Source organism: Mesitornis unicolor, unplaced genomic scaffold (assembly GCF_000695765.1).
Source record: "Mesitornis unicolor isolate BGI_N332 unplaced genomic scaffold, ASM69576v1 scaffold727, whole genome shotgun sequence".
In the NCBI taxonomy this organism is placed as follows: Eukaryota; Metazoa; Chordata; class Aves; order Mesitornithiformes; family Mesitornithidae; genus Mesitornis; species Mesitornis unicolor.
The window spans coordinates 24,556-33,702 of record NW_010194133.1 but is presented as its reverse complement, the minus strand read 5'-3'; the positions used below and the strand labels follow the sequence as shown (position 1 = coordinate 33,702).

Genomic DNA, 9,147 nt, shown 5'->3' with positions numbered 1-9,147 from the left:
CCCTACACAGGGACAAAGGTGTGTGCATAGAGAGAATCCAAGATAAGGCTGCAGTCTGGAACTTTCTTTTCCCAGTGTAATGTGGTTTTATGTTTTGATCCCTGATTTTCAAGGCAGTCACAGCAACAGTTCCATAGCCCTTTGCGCTTAAAGGCCTCAGTTTCACGTATGTTCACTAAATCTTACAGTACTAAATCTATAGCCTGGGTACATTTATTTTACAGGTGACAGAACAGAAACGGAGCATAACACAGTTATGTGACTAACACAACATTACGCAGTGGTAGAACTGGGAATGATTCCTAAGATCCTTGAAAGAAGGGTGTGAATTTTTAATAGGTGTGTCAAATGCAGAAAATCAAAATGTGTTTGGTTCAGTTATTTTTTTCTAAAAAGGAGAAACGTCACTGGTGTTTAATATGCCATTAAGTTTGGTTAATGTTTGAACAATTGTTGAGGAACAGCAGGATTTTTGTTAAGACGAAAACCAGACTCTGATCTCTAGAATGCTGTTAAATGAGTTTTATCTGAGGTTTTCCTCATTTAAAGAGCTATTTTTATTGACAGCACACAAACAATGTAAAATGTAAATTTTCAGTAGATTACATTCTTTTGTGGACAGGCTAACCCAAAACCTATATCCCACAGTATTGCCAATTCAGCTGTCATTCTGAACAAGGTAAATTTTGCTTTCACTGTTCAAATAGTACGCATCATTGATCTCTCTTCATTTTAATTATTGCCACTAGGGTTTGGCGTGAGTTTATTTAAACCCTAAGCGAGAAATGTTAGACTTTTAAAAAACTTGTACTGAACAGGTTTCACATTTGTGAAGACAAAGGTGAGGGGGGTGCAAGAAAAAGGTTTCTTCTCAGCTTTATTGCTGATTCTCAAGAGAAATCCTGGCTTCATTTAAATCAGTGCAAGATCATACTGGTTTAAATGAGGACGGACTAGACACTTAGAGTCTTGCCCTCATTGCTAGGCTATGCTCCTTTGTATTTTAGCTTACCTCATGATAAATAAGAACATTAAATAACTGCCAATTTTATTTTTGTTTGGGTTTCATACCTTGAGTGAAGCTGATTAATGATACGCATAGAATAATGAGAGAAATATCCACTGCAGTGGATACCTGCTTACAGTTTGCAAATAGTGGAGCATAGCATCTATAGGGGTGCTCGTGTACAGAACAACTAGGTCCTCACCCCTTGAAATTGCTGATTTATTTTCAAAATGCTTGCAGCAGCCAAGGCCAAGTACTGGAGTGGGGCCAGTTCTGCTGTTGAAGGTATCTCCTGATCTGCAGTAGGTGAAGAATTTCTAAGAGCCTTCATCGAAGGCCTCTTGGTCCAAAGTCGGGATTTCCACTCAAGCCCATAAATTTGTTTGGATGTGCTGTTTCCAGACTGGTGCTAATGATGAAAACTTTGCAGGTGTAGCTTATATCAAATATTATGGTTAGATGGGAATGTAAATAGTTCACTCCTAAGAATATTGAAGGCAAGTGACTGGCAGCTTGAGACAATCCCTGTAATTATAATTGTAAGTGAATAATTAGAGCTTGTGTAGTGTATCAGTGCATGCCCCATCTGCAGATGAAAGCCAGGCTTTTTCATGTTTTAAATTGTTATGAAACAATCATCCTTACATATATTTAGCTTATCTTAATAGGTAAATACCTCTTCCTCACTAATCACAGGAGTCAAGAGAGCTAAAATGAGGATGAATGTGCACTAACATCATTACTTCTCACAGCTGTTATTATTTAGAAATTGAGTGAAAATTTAGTCACTAAAATGTTAATTGATTTAAACTTTTGGCTGTGCTTGGGAGCAGAGCTTTGTGTATCTGGCACTTCCTTGGACCTATTTAAAGATTTTAAAGAAACAGGATGTTTGTGGCTATCATTATATTGTGCTCATGACCAGTAACTAAGATCTGACACAAAGCCTCCTCCATATCTTGCTTTTGTTCTTTCTGGGTGTTTTGTCTCATCACTGTTGCACCAGTCCCATACTCTCACTAATTGCTGAGTCTAGCTCAGATACCCCCAGTTTTCTGAAGCAACTATGCCAATTGCACAGTACAGGGAAAAAAAAGCCAAGTTTTAGCTCTCATGGTTGGGATAAAAGAAAGGGTTGGCTCAACCTTGTCATTGCAGAATGTCTGCTAGATGAAATGTTTGTTATTCTGAAAGCAGTAATCATCCTTGGGTCTTCTCCAAACTTCATCTTTTTTTTGGCTAAAAACTCATCTGTTCAGTGCAGTATCAGCACAGTTTGTAAAAGATAGGCTCTGAGGAAATGTGATGGTGCTTCTGAACAAAGACCTTGTCCTACTTTATGCATCTCTGAAAGCCAGTGGCATGGTGACGCTGGCCACTGATGCATAGTCCAGCCATGCACTTGCTAGCCAGAATATCTTGGTTTTTTCCCCTAGCTCTCTGTCCTTCTGTGCCTCCACGGAGGAATGGCACAGGTTCTGTCAGTGCTGATATTTTCCAACCAAGCCCAGGTTTGCTCAGAGCTGTCATATTCCCTATCATAAGGAGATCTCCACAAACCAGATTTCTAAGGAGAGATGGCTTGTCAGGTAGAGTGTTTTCTGACATTCTCAGCCAGCTGATGCTTGAAAGCCAAATACCTGCCATGCCAAGGCTGTTAAGCAGTAGGTGATAGACGTGCATTTTTTTGCACTTGATTATAAGTGTGCAGGTATCTGTTGTACCTGCTGTCTGGTATGATTTTAACTCTTTCTCTAAATCTGGAATATCTCAGTTCTGCCATCAGCTCCAGCGAGTGTCGGTTCCTGTGCTGACAGCCCCGAGAGGCTGACTGGCAGCGTTCTTTGCACTCCAGACGTGGCCGTGAGCACAGTGAGAGCTTCAGTTCATCTTCCGGAAGTGACAAAAATTCACTGTCATTACCCTATTCCATTTGATTCTGGCATGGTTTCCAGGCTCACAGAATTAGCAAGGAGTGGGTTTTGTTTTGCACCCGAGGTGCAGAATTTCGACTCTTTCTTCCTATTGCTACATTTTCACATCTATGTACCTGAAATCAGTTTCTGAAACTTTTGACTTAGATCACAAAAGCATCTTCAAAGTCATGCTTCATCAACAGGTTACGGGTACCTGTACACAGGCACCATGCACAGGCACCAGTGCCCATTTCTTATGGAAACATCACCGTCATGGGGGCGCAGGGGATACAGAGGAGCTCCTGCCTCTCCCCACTGGTTCCTGGCTGGCACAGCTGATGCCGTTGCCCTTCCCACCAGGGCAGAAGCCCTGGCCAGTCCCTTTGGGTTGTTTTCTCAGTGTGCTGGCAGAGAAATAGCAGCAGGAGCTGGCTCCACCTGCAGCTACAGCTCCCTGCCAGCTTGTGTCCTCTGGGACACCAACTAGGAATGTATTCAAACATGCACCCATGGAGAATGCCGTCAGGAGAGCGTGTGATTGCAGAGCTCATTTTCCTGCTCCTGTTTGGGAGAAACCAGAGTTTGCTGCAGGTGCCACAGCCATACCTCAGAAGAAGGGACTCGGGCCAGGAGACACACTAAATTTAGGACATGAGGAGTCACTGAGTGCCTAATACAGCAGTGGCCACTTTAGACTGGCAGGTCTTCTCCCAGGCCGTCCCCATCCCTGGCTGCTGGGTGAGTCCACCGGGCTGGGTGTAGAAGCAGCTTAAGAGAAGACTAGGATGGCAAGACCAAGGGGAGAACTTTTCTCAGGTGGTTTGGACTACAGGACCTCTGGAGAGGCACAACACTGAAGGTGCAAAAGCATTTAGTGCTGGCCTGATGCTGATTCTACAAGGACAGTGGGAATTTCACCACTGATGTCAGTGGACTTAGAGTGACACAAGCCTTGCCTACATATGGACATATTGCCCAAGGAGTCTGAACCAGAAGTGTAGTAATTCAGAGTAGTAATTTTCTTTTTCTGGGTAACATGTCCCCGCGTGTCCTCAGCAACCTATTTTGTGCTGAAGTGAGACTGTAAATGGGGGCTGTCGTTTCTAGCCGACTGTATCAAGGCTCTTGTACTAACTGATACACATTAAAAATGAAACTGCATGGCAAAATCCATGTTTTATTTGCAAACCCCCCAACATCAGGAGGTCAGAAGACAGCTTTCAAGGAAACTTTTGTTTGATTCATTATAAAGGTGGGTATCAAGAGCCCTGTTCAGACCTGCATGAAGATGTCACATAGGTTACGAAGGTCAGAAGTGTTCTCAAGCTGATCTCAAATATTAATACAATCATTTGCACTGGTCTCATGGAAAATACCAGTTTGAAATATGTAGGTAGGATTATTATTTTTAGTGTATCTTATGTTTTAGAGAGTATCCTCAAAGGCATAAGATACATGTTAGTCCATGTTTTAAACAGTTTAAAACCAAAACTAACCTGCTGGTATTATTACTAAAATTTGGTAACATTTGCATTTTGAGGAATGGCCAAATAAGGAAACAGCTACAAAAAAAATTGTGTGAAGAGCTGGTTACTAAAGAGACCATATGAGATCAGCAGCAGCTCAGAAGTGATGGAACAATAATCTCACAGTGAAGGAATCGCACTACAGAATTATAAAGCAGGAAAGATAACTGTCCCCTACAGGAACATTATCTTGCAGTAGCCCCTATTGCTGAGTCTTTCTCTCTTACCTCATCTCTTTTGTTGACTGGAAGTGCTTTGCAGCACAAAGTTTTTGTTCAATGTTGTCTTGCAGTACCACAGGAGAGTCCTGGGCGATGACTGGTGAATGGTCATAACCATGCTATAGAAGTTTAGTGATAAAGTAATAAATGTCCTATGGTATGATTACAGTGACAACTAAAGCTGTCCTTTATCTGTTCAATAGCAGAAGCAGTGGTAAACAGTGATTAATCTTTCTTCCTCATCCCCTCCATGAAGCACAACAAATCTTGCTGATGGAGAAAGTTTTGGTTCAGATTTTTAATGGGAATGAATACATTCTGGTGGTGATAGTCAGAGCTGGTAGAGATGGATTGTTACACATTCTGAATATTGCTGCAGCTTAGTGAGTTTGCCTCCTGGCCTCCACTTCTTGTGATCAATCACATATCTTTTAAAAATGCAACACTGGGAAAGCTTGACATTGGCCATATAAACATTTCTGAGTTCTTGAGTCTTTTGTTTTCATGTGAATGTTATTACCTGGGGTTCATGAAGATGAGATAAATCCCAAGACTACTTTGTGTGGCATCAAATAAAAATGAACCTTGTAATAAGCACGGTTTGTGGTTTTGGTGCTCAGGCATTGTAAATAAATAATGTTCAGAGATGCCAGGTGTGAACTGAGAATATTCATTCATAAATCCAAAGGCTAGAGACTATGCCTAAAACTGCAAGGACACAAATACACTTTGAGTTCTGTGGAGCATCCACAGTTCTACATCCTTGCTGCTGCTGCTCAGCTTTTCAGTAGGGCTGGAACTGTCCCTTCTCTTCCTTTCTGCCCTTGATCTGCTCTGCACCGTGCAAGTCATCTTTACAAACTGCAGGCATCACACTCACTTGTTCTGTATTCATTACAGAGTCCAAGGGGAAGGTAGGCTGTGCAATCTCCTCCTCAAACTTGTACTGTATTCTAGCTTTAAAAAAGTATCTTGAATTGATCTTAAGCATAAAAATTCACAACTGCCACTCCTTCGGGCATTTAAGATGTTGCCCACTGAAGATGGACAATGAAATATATGCTATAAGCTCACCAGTCCTCATATTAGGAATAAACTAGTTCTAATTTGTGAAAAGGAATGTTATTAGAATTAGGTAATCTGCAAGAAGATGTTTAAATCAGTTGTATTAATAAGAATGAAAACCGCTTCCAAATCAGGATGGACACTTCCTGAGACTTGGCAGGACCCCAGTGAAAAGAAACATTTCCAGACTCAGTTTGGGACAGAAGGAATTCAAATGCTCACTCTGCTATTTCTCTTCTGAAAGCCAACAAATTAACAAAGGTTTTTGATGCCAGCAACCCTCAAATGAAGGATGATTGAAAGAAAAAGAATGTAATTTTCTCATCTCTCTCTCTTTGACAAGTTTGCAGCAATGTGACAGCATGTGTTGCTTTAATTTATCTTTATCAGTTTTGATTTTCTGTGTCTTTCCTGTGGGACAACTGATTGAGGGAGGGTAGAAGGAGGTTAAGTATTTTTAGCAACAGTTTATTAATTCGAAGTGTGACACAGTTGTGTCATTGCACTGTGAAATTTTGTCTACTGTGAAAAAACTATCTTATTTCAATGTGAAATGAAATGCCTGCCTGTTTTCATTTATGATTACTGACATTTAAATAATTACTCAGTTAAGTTCTCAATCGCAAAATCACTTTTCATTGAATACGGAAGGCTCCTTCACTAGTCACATCAATACTTTTTTTCTGTACACCACTTAATATTTAAAATAAAATTTCACTCTTTCTGGTCTGGAGAGTTTAGTGCAGCGTAGGAAAAGTCCACTGATGTCCGTCTGTCTGTCTATCTTTTTTTGGTGAGGGGCAGGGTGAGTTGTCTCAACAGAGGCTCTTCAGCATTGATAGCATATGTGAGTGATGCGCAGCTGTGTGATTGTCAGAAGGGGAAAGCCCAGGCTTGCTGCTCATGTCAGTCATCCCCTGGCAGTGTTCTGGCTTGGTACTCTCTATGGCTGTGTTACGCGTGCTGTTAATGGCAAAATAGTTCAACTTGTACACCAAAACAAAAATATTTATCTTTAAAGAGACAGCAGATGTGAGTCATGGTGTAAACAGGGTTTGATTTGAGAATATGGCTAACAGAAATTAAGAAAACTACTTCAAAATTATTTTTTGAAAGGACAAAAATTAATGCCTTGAGCTGCAGTGACCAGCATTGTCTTCAGCCCATTTTGTTTCCTCATCCTGTAACTCTGGTGGGTCTGGCATATGTTTTCTCTGCAAAAAGAAGACAAAGTGATTAATCTTATTTTAACATGGGCACCTTGTGTTAGCTTAATTATGGTAGTTCCAGGAACTGTTTTTCCCTAGTGTCTGAAAAGGAAGAGACAGGTTTGGAGAAAGTATTTCCTGGCTGTGTATAAGGCCATGTATTTATCCATCACAGTGGAACAACCAGCAAGAGGCTTCAGGTCTCTTCCCTCCTTCTCTTCCCTTATTAAGAGATCTCAGTTGGGGACATATGCTAATGCTGTTAAGGTTATGGGACATAGGAAACGCCATCATTCAAATCATGTTTTAAGGTAGCTCTCCCTTGCCCTGCCTAAACAAGAAAGCACTGAGAACAATTAATAGACTTATAGACTTCTAAAAAAAAAGTATCTTGCTCAGTTTATATGCATCACAGAAGTTAGAAAATATATTGCAAAAGGGCTGTCTTTTTACCTAGGCTCATAATTTTCCCTGTTCAATAGTATAATGGCTGTTTGCTTATATTTCTGTTTACCAGTAGGCTGAAGTTATGACCCATGCTTTATTTAAAAATTGCTATAATGTATTATTTTCTGGTTTGAGCACCTTTTATGAAAAAAAAAGTGTGGCTATTCTGTTGTTGTGGTTCTTTTACTTTAGAAGGAGAATATAGCTTTCTCTTTTTTTCCCAAGAATTGCAGTAACCTGCATTTTATTAGTGTCACATCATTTAGATAGGTTGCCCACAAATGTAAGAAGGATTGGAGATACCTGCTTTGGTAGTTGGCTTGTTGCCACCTGTGATCAGACAGATTGCTGTATACTGATTCTGTTCCAGTTGACCTGGAAAATGAATTCTGGAAGAAGCACAGATATCGCCTGTATCCCAGATTTCTGCAGATAAGGATAGAAGTTGTTGGGTGTTTTTTTCCCTTTCAGACCCCCAAAACCCATATCCAGCAAGAGCTTAGTGTTATGTGCCATTGTAGTAACACTGATGGGATGCAGGGCCAGACAAGTACAGCTGCTGTCTACGCTGCAGATTAATGTCTTTAATTAGACTCTTGAAAGCTTAGCCAATAAAGGCATAAACATGTTACAATTTGATATTTATTGCATCGTAGTTTATACAGTGAGATTCACATCAGATTAAAGCATTAACTATTAAACCAGTTTCTGCAAACTGAATTGCTAGCGTTCATGATGTCCATTTTCTGAAAGACTTGTTTCTACAGAAAGCCTCTAGTCCACTGACAGCCAGTATAAAATCCTACAAATTCTAAGGAAATGACTGTATTTCTTGTTTGCTGAGGGCAATGCCTTGATGAGCTGATGTTCACAGCTGCCACTTCCAAAGCCATGTCTTTAGACAGGCTGCACTGCAAATCTAATGGGACAGTTTTAGTACAGTGATGTCATTTGCCGTAACTTTTTTCAACTGAAACATGACCTGGTCGGGATTAAAGCAAGCAGTCGAATAGATCATAATTATTGTCCATTTGGTTCCTTTAGTAAACACACGTGTCCTGCTTATCTGTTGTAGTTATCATACATCATACTGCTTCCAGAACTTAGTGCATGGGCTAAAGTTTTAATATTCAACCTGGAATTTAACAAGCGAGGGCATAAATGCTTAGAAAGTAACTAGGAGCTGTATTCAGCTAAACTCCAGCTAAGCCTCTAAATCTCACTGGTGGAACACTTTCAGGTAGAGCTTGGGGTTCTTTGCAAAAGTCTCTGAAGCACATCTGGAAATTTACTTCAGTGGTACATTATCAGTTCTTTTAGTACACTGATCTAAGTTCATATGAACAGTTCTAAATGCTTGTCTGTAAGGAATGCATTCCTTAAGGAATTTTGTATTAATTTACTAATTTTTAATATATAAAACACACATGTAACCTGGCTGAATTTGCAAGAATGGCTGAGTGTCTTTCGTTAATGTATAACTACAGATTTTTGTAGAATGCAATGAGGATTCTTGATCATGCAAATAGATGCACATGTACTTTAATTGAAATACACAAACATACATTTCATTCTCGCTACTTACCTGCTGAAAGCTAAGCATGAAAAGAAAAAGTCAATCTACTCTTCCACACTCACATCAAGAAACATACAGCAGTTGCTCTAAGTCAGTGGGTGGCCTGCTCCCCCCTTCTCAAAACATCATCAATTTTATGTTTTGTCAGACCAGCATAGGCTAATATTTTAGATTACTCTGCT

At 40.2% G+C, this 9,147-nt stretch overlaps 1 protein-coding gene across 1 annotated transcript in view; it reads left to right on the top strand.

Annotated features, from left to right (window-relative positions):
• ARHGAP8 (Rho GTPase activating protein 8) overlaps window positions 1-9,147 on the top strand; it is a 56,716-nt gene that overhangs the window by 35,522 nt on the left and 12,047 nt on the right. The window lies entirely within an intron of this gene.